This window comes from Echinops telfairi, unplaced genomic scaffold (assembly GCF_000313985.2).
Source record: "Echinops telfairi isolate 266 unplaced genomic scaffold, ASM31398v2 ScPeMD7_7400;HRSCAF=8409, whole genome shotgun sequence".
Classification (NCBI taxonomy): domain Eukaryota; kingdom Metazoa; phylum Chordata; class Mammalia; order Afrosoricida; family Tenrecidae; genus Echinops; species Echinops telfairi.
In genome coordinates, this window is record NW_022111300.1 from 51,607,096 (window position 1) to 51,615,668 (window position 8,573).

Sequence of the window (8,573 nt, forward strand, 5' to 3'; positions counted from 1 at the left end):
TGCAAGAGAACAAACATGTCCTCCTGGTTCCCCACTGTGGACCATTAGAAGGTCATGATCACTTTACATATGGTGATTGTTGTTCGAGATGCCTTGAAGTTGACTCTGATCCAAGGTGACCCTGGGTCAGAATAGGGCTTTCTTGGTTGTAATCTCAGAAGCACCTCTCCTGGTTTTGGTCGCTGGCAGCCACTGGCCCAGGTTAGACCACCAGCAGTTCAGTCATCCGCCGAGAGCTTAATTTTCCTGTCACCATAACTCCTCTTAGATACATTAAGTATATTTAAATATCAAACTTTTCATCCACTTTTCTTTCTTTTAATTAATAGAAAATGGAAACATTCCATGTCTATCAGCAGAAATATGTGTCACACTTTTGAGGTGGTTCTTATAAGTCAAGAAGGAGTTTATCAGATGTTTATTGCACATGAGAAAATTTATGCCAATACATTAATATGAGAGAGATATATATACACACATCTCATGCTAATGCTTTTAGAAATTTCTTGGATAAATACACATGCTTTGACATCACTTATTTGCATACCTTCATAATTTGTGTGAATTTCCAAATGAAAAATTCATAATTAATTAGGTTCTAGCTGGTTATTTACGAAGGAAGATTTTGTCAGATGGGTGGTAGTTGGTGAGCGGGGGTGGTGAGGAAAATTATGGAGTGGTCCCGAATTGAGAGGTGGAGAAAGAGATGATTAATGTCTGAGTGGAGAACAACATTTTAATACTAAGTCCCATAATTCTCATGGATAAATTAGTTTAGTCTTTATAATCTATATTCAAGCTAGTAGAAAAAATAGAGTACACATTATTTAGATAACTTGAACTATTTAGCTTCCCATTTGCATTTTAATATAAATTTTGCCTGTACCACCTGAGACTTTCCATAAGGGCATGGTTTTAATATTAACGTAATTAGGCACTGAGCACATTGTGAAACTTTTCTCTGATCAGTTTAATAATTGCGTTTGCTACCTTCCACCAAACCGCAGTTTTGTAGTGCTGGGGAAAAAAAGGAAAGCCCTTCCCTCATCTGTAGCAGTGCCCTCGCAGTGCCAAGGGCCTCACACTGGACAGCATGGAAATAATAAGGGAGTTGTGTGAGTGTTCTCATGATGAGAGAGAGAGGTTCAGTGATATTGTCCTTCCTTTCTCCTAGTCAAGAAGACTAAGAAGTTAAAAATGTTAGGCAAATTGGGTCATAAAATGACCCTTACTGCATCTAGTTTGTCATCTTCAGTTTCTCTGACATTAGGCTAATTATGTTAATTATCATTCCAAATTTGTATTTATTTGAAGCTCCCAAACCCAAGCTCTGGCATCATTCTGATTCATAAGTGCCCTAGAGGACAAAGTAGACAGCTGGCCGAGGATTTTAAGGCTCAGTCTTGACATGAGCAGAGTGCCTTGTCATTTCCCCTGGGGCTGGCGGTGGGTTTGAACCACCAACCTTTCTCTTAATGACCTAAATGCTTAACCTAGTTTGCTATCAAGGCTCTGTCTCTTTATTACAAAGAATCATTGCATATACACAAACATATATGGAGGGAGAGGGTGTGTTTAAACACACATATGCTCATATAAACTGTTTTAGTTTCAATAGTGCCTTGCTCTACTTTAAAAAAAAAGCCAAAACAAAACTTTAGCTGAAGTTTCCATTTTTATAAATTTAATCTTTGAATTTAGGCTCTCTGCATAGTTTGAGCCTGTGAATAATTCCAATTAAAATGTTAATAGCTTTCTGCATCCTGTATGTAGATCCATGTGAAGGTCAAAGAAGAGTGCTATAGAACTTGTGTGAATCCATGGCTATAAAGGTACCGGTAATCTGACTCCGCAACTCTGAGGGTGTAAATCTGTACAGGAGCAAGCAGACTCATCTTTTTCCTGCAGAGCGGCTGGTGGGTTTAAACCTCTGACCAGCTGGAAGCACAGTGCTTGTTCACAGCACCACCAATGCTCTCTGTATAACTTCTGTAAGCGGTCTATTAATATATGTACAAGATAAAATATTACACAATGAATGTACTTTTGGAATTTTCTTTTATTTACTTGGGGAAGCCACATGATAAAAGGCACAGGCATTTTGCTCTCCAAATGGTGAAGTGCCTTCTTCAATGCTTCCTGGGCCTTCATGTCTGCAAAGAGACAGCAAATATAGTTGATCGCCTAATCTATTCATCAGAAAGCCAATGCAGACTAGAAATATGCGTGCACTTTCAGTGACATACTATCAATGTTGCTATAAGCGGGAAGTACACCCGTTCCTCACTTAGTGACTATCTTGCTATCTGACATTTTGCTTCTATGACACTAATAAACCATCCACTACCTGCATTTGTAATGTATGAAGGAGGAAGCAGACATGGCAGCAGTGGGGTCAGAGCATCTTCCCCTGGAGGAAGGGCTTCAGTGGTCTCTGGGAAGTTGGTCCACACTGTCCTGCATCCTCCTCTCCTTCTTGCCAGCCAGGGCACTGGGTCCAGCTGTTGTGTTGGGTCAGCCTCCTGCTTTGGCCTCTAGGTGGAAGCACAGGCAGGACCAAGCTAGGAGGCACCTGTCTCATGACATCCCTGGTGAGTTGAATGGGGCCTTTGTGGGACCTGGGTGCACATCCCGGCTCCCAGCCCCATAACCCCTGTGCCTCAGTGACTTGCCAGCTTTGGCAGGGAAATAATACCCTGGGGTCCTGAACGCAGGGCTCACACCGGGGGGAGAGCACTGCTGGAGGTAGCTACCCAAGGGAAGTTCTCATCCCACACAGGAGAACAGTAAAGTGCCTAAGGTTGCCCCCCCTCCCAGTCACACAGCTTGTTTTTACTAAGCTTTGTCTCCTCAGAGGAATAATCCATAACTGGACTCGCCCCAGTGATGAGCATATCTGATTATGTGAGCAGTTATTGTTTCTGATCAAAATTTCTAAATAAAAACATTGGATAAATAGTCTACAAACAGAAAACAAGAAAGGAAAATCTCTATTTTTTGCATAATGCCAATCTTTACATAGCGACCTGCTCTTTTGAGCCTACCTATGTGGATAAGGAGGGAGGGGATGTAATTTATGAGTAAATTTGCTGGATATGAAACCTTGAATTAGCATTTAGGCTCCAAATGTGTCCAAATTAATGCCTTTGGAAGCAAAAAGAAGGAAACATGTTATTGGAATAGGTGGTATATCATAGTACCTATTTGTCCACTGGGATAGCTTTCTCATCAGGAGCCCTGATGACATAATGGTTCCCCATTGGCTGCTAACCACAAACTCAGTAGTTTGAAGACACCACCACATTTCAGGCAAAATAAGAAGCTTTCTACTCCTTTAAACAGGTACAGCCTTGTTCTAGCCTGGTTGAAAGGGTCATTATGAGTTGGAGATGACTTGATGGCAGTGAGGTTGGGTCGATATGAGTTTTCATATCAGTGCTCTAAACAACACTAAACCTATACTAAGTAAATGAAGTCCACATCTGTTAAGGCAATTCCAACACATCTTGACTTGACCAGACAGGGTATGGTTTGCTCACAGGGTGTCTTGCAGATGCAGCAAGGCCAGCGATCACATTGTTGTACCACAGAACAACTCTCACCCCTGGCCCTCACGTCAGTGCTGACGCAATGCGACTCCCTGTAGGTTTCTGAGACGGTAACTGTTGAGAGTAGAACGCCCAGTCTTTCTCCCACAGACCCGCTGGTGGTTTCCAATGTAGGCAGTATGTAAGCAAAGAACATGACTTGGATTAAGGCTACCTTGAAGAAGACAGAGATGAGCATTCACATGTGAGTATCATTGGCAGAGACTGTGTTAAAATCACTCATTGGTTAGAGAACATGGGGCCTTTAAAAAGTGACTGTGGAATGACATAAAGCATTTTGTACTGGGTCTCGAGCAGATGCACTCAGTACTCTGCCTAAATCCCTTTGGATCTCCATATGTTGTGAAGCACACAGACGCCCCATAGCCAGCAGCTGGGAATCCTTCCAAAGGTCTCCTCTTAGACTGTAGAAACCTGCTTTGCTGGCACTGGAAGAAAGACAGATTGTCGGAGAATTTATATTTGCCTTGAGGAGGCCCTCAACCAGTGCTTGGCAGGCTCAGGAAAATCAATGTTCTAGTTCCCTTAAACCTGAGCCTAGAAACGCTGAGATGTTGCCCACACTGTCTCTCAAGTCCCCGAGACTCTTGTGCCAGGGACTCCCAATTGTCTTTGATGTTAGATTTTACTTGTTAGCCTCCATCCCTTTCTTGGACTTCAGTTTTTCTGAACACATCAGCCAAGCTTTCCCGAAAAACAAAGAAAGAAACAATCTCCAAACTACTGCCATTGAGTCACTTCTGACTCACAAAATCCCTTGAGAAAGAACAGTATGATCCCATAGTTTTGAGTCTGTAGATCTGTTCAGGAGCAGGTAGCTTTATCTTTCTCCTACAGGGTGACTAGTGGTTTCAAACAACTGACCTTATAGTAACTAGCAGGACAACATCTAGCACACTCTGCTACCAGGAGTTCTTAAAAGTTACCATTATGGAGTGGATTTCTATTCATAGTGACCCCTATAGAGGGTATGATAGACTGAGCTTTCTAGAGAAACAAAACTAGTGACATTCATATAAGTATAAGAAATAACAATATCAAGAAAGCAACCCACCCTGGCCCAATTGCAGTCCATGCGTCCAATGCTAGCTGAGTCCTTTTCCAGCTCCACAGTTGCTGGTGGAAGAAGTAGGAAGTGAAGTGAGAAGCTGGAAGGTCACAGGTTGTGAGTGCAGAGTTGCTGGCTTTTCAGGAACACGGCGAGGGGCTGACAGCTCTCAGGAATGGCAGGCCACATGGATCAGATGCAGACTCCAAGCAAGCAGGAAATCAAAGTAGAGCAAGAGAGAGAGAGATGTTCTCGGTGTCTCTCTTATATAAAGGCTGAACCCACAAGGAGTTATCAGCAGGCTGTGATCTGATCGATAACTGGACAAAAATCCTTGGTACCATCCACAGAGGAACCATCAAGGGGACATAAAATGTAGCCAAGATATAGGGTTTTTGAGATGTAAACATTTTCAGTAGAAAATATTATCGTTTTCTTCCACAGATCAGCTGGTTGGTTTTAACTAGCAACATTATGGTTAGCAGCCCCATATTAACACGGTAACCTTGCACAATTGTTAATCAGATACACACATACAATCATACACAATCATTAATAAAATACATAAACATGAATCCTTTTCTCAAGACCTGCTTCTGACACACCTGACCCTAGACATTTAAGAAACAATAACAAACATTTATTTTTCAATAAAAGTATAGAATGAAAAATCAAACCCATTCATAGGGGGAAGGAAGGAAGAGCGACAGGAAAGGCAAATAAAAAAAAAGATCAGTGTTATATTTGTTAATTATCCATGCTACAAAATATTAGGAGACCGCGACAAGTTTGTGGAAAATAGATTCAAATGATAACAGAAGTTTTCCACAATTTTTGAAGCCCCTTCATATTAAAGATGATCAGTAATGAGATACATATCTGGAAATGAAGATCAGAAAAGATATTTTTAAAAGCTTATGTTATGTGATATTAAAGGAATAGAAATATTTTAAATTGTGATTCCTATCCAATAGGCATATAGAACCATGCATTCATCTTTGCTCAAAATTTCAACTTGTAGATTCAACCCTGTTAAATGAATGAAAGATGAAAATAGAACATGCTATCATATCAGCAGGTGCACAGAACAAGGCTATCAATGATTGTAAATTAGGAAGTACAAGCTGAGAGAACGGATATGTATTAGAATTGAAGCTATGAGCACTCAGTTTTCAGAAGAGTGTGAATGACAGTGAAAACCTAAAATCCATTTGCAGAGACTCCATGGGAAAAAAGCCTCCATTGAATTCCCTTGGAACATTGACCAAGGCTGAGAAAAGCCCTGTGCACAAACAGAGGCCATCAGAAAGTGCATCGTTAGGGAGATAATTAGCTATCATTTATTTCCCATTTATATCCATTCTAAATTTGTTCTATTTTTATTATTTTCTGTTTCCTTTTAGAATGAAAAGAATATAACCAATCTCACTTAACAGGTTTACAGAAATTGTTAAATGAAGACATAAATGCTGGTGTAAACCTTCACTGAAAACATCATACAAGTTTATTAAAAATAATAATGGAGGAACCCTAAGAAACAATGCTTAAGAGCTTAACTGCAAACTGGTACTTTTTCCATGAAGTCCTCTAGCCCCAGTGTTATTTGTATTTAAGCTTTCTGATTAACTTTGCCATTTGATTCAATTATTAGCTTATTTATTTCATTCATATGCTCATCAATAATAAATAACTTTTACCCTATTTAAAATGCCAGACTCTGTGTCCTCACAAAAAAAACAATCATTAGAAAGTTATTTTCCTTCACTCACAGTGGCTGTGACATGTGATATCTGAGCACCATATGCTCTTGCAAAGTTATAACAAATGAAAAATAGATTCACCATATTCTACCATGAAATATAAATAGCTTATACACCCTAATGATAGTTAAAAATAAAGTCTGACTGAGAATTTACTACACAATGTGATTTTATATTTGAGGTTGAGTCACATTTGTAATGCAAAAAAAAAAAAAAAAGGAAATGTAGATGTCAAAATATGGATTGAGACTTCTGGGAAGATAGCGACTGAGTAACGCACACCAGAGGGACTCTGCAGAATTCAGCCCAGAAGAGTTGCTTAGAGGGAAATTCAACACAGCTGGAACCAGGGAGGAGCATCATAAAGATAAGTAGGCAAAGACTCACAAGGTTTTGAGGGGCTGGGTGCTTTTGGCTTACCACAGCGGAGGCTGGCTAGGGTTTGACCTTAGCCCCACCACTGTCTCTGCAAGAGCCAGAAAATTTGGAGCACTGACCTGGATTAATCTCAACACAGCCACAGTTTGCCACTGCCTGCCTTGGGGCAGGGACTAAACCCTTGGAGCTGAATGGGCATGGATCGGGACTCAGCTAAATTGTTACTTCCCCCCCCCCCTCTCTTCTCTATATCCCTGTACAGTCTCAACTGGCTTATTTGTTAAGTTTTTTTCTCCTCTTTGTCTCTTTCCTGTTCTCTCACACTCCACTGCTGACCTCCAGACCACTCGCCTTAGCCTAGGGAATTTATGCCTGTGCCATTCCAGCTAGATGAGCTACACCCTGTGCAGCTAGTCCTAGGCTGGGGAAAGTCCTGCCAACCTCCAGCAGCCCAACTTCTTATCGGGGAATTCCTGCCTGTATGCTTGGGGGCATAAGGCAGCTCAGCCAACACTTCTCAACATTCCAAGCTGCTGCAGGAACCTCTGACCAACCTCCGCAACACCAAAGCAGGCAACCCACCAGCTTTCTGGGGCACTCCCCTGAGCGGGAAGCCAGATGAGGATAAAGTGGTAGGTTAATTCCATAGTGAAATTAGCTGTAGGCAGTTCAAAAAAGCATTCCTATAAGTCTCCCAGACAGAACCAGTGCTCTTATACTCCCTGAAAAATAGCACCTGGCTTCTCTAAAACAACGCAACACAAACAGCATCAGCCCCAACTACCTCAACCGAAAAACAGGAGAAACAAAAGGCAATGGCAGAAGATGTCCCCAACAAAACGACATGCATAAAAGAAGCAGACATTGAGCTGCCACCGAAAAAAATTTTCAGAATGCTGCTTGGAGTCATACAGGATATGAGGAAAACAATAAAGAAAAAAGGATGAAATGATAGAGGAGATAAAGGCCATAAACTAAAGAGAAATACAGGAGCTTAGGGAGGAGATAACAAAACCAGTAGCAGAAACACAGACCTCGAGAAATGACTGGAGGAAGCAGAGGACAGCATGAGTGACTTGGAGGACAGCCAAGCAGACTTTAACAAACAGGAACAAAAATCTAATAAGATCATCAGAGAAGTTGAAGAAAATCTGAGAGCATGTCTGATGCTATGAAGTGGACCAACATTAGAATTATTGGCTTACCAGAGGAAGACACAACAAAGAATTCATCTGCAAAAATAGTGAGAGAATTCTTGGAGGAAAACTTACCCAGTGTAATGAATGAAAACCAGGCATCCATTCAGAAGGCTGAAAGAACACCAGCTAGATGGAATCCCAAGAAGAATTCACCAAGGATATAATAGTTAAACTATCCAACTTTGAGGAAAAGGAGAATATCATGAGAGCAGCTACAGAAAAACAAACAATAACATATAAAGGTTTCCAAATAAGAGCATGCTCAGACCTATCCACAGAAACTATGAAGACGAGGAGAGAGTGGAGTAACATATTCAAAAAATTGAAGGAAAACAATGCAAATCCAAGAACACTCTACCCAGCCAAATTATAAATCAAGATAGATGGAGAAGTAAGAGTCTTCCCAGACAAGGGAAAACTCAAAGAATACATTTAAGAAACCCAGCCCTACAAAAGATCCTTGTTTACCCAGTATGGGCAGAAGAGTGACACTCACCAAGCATCAATAAGAGACCACCATATAGAACAACCTCACCCAGAGGGCAACAAAGAGAAAACAGACCCCATGATAGCATTGGCT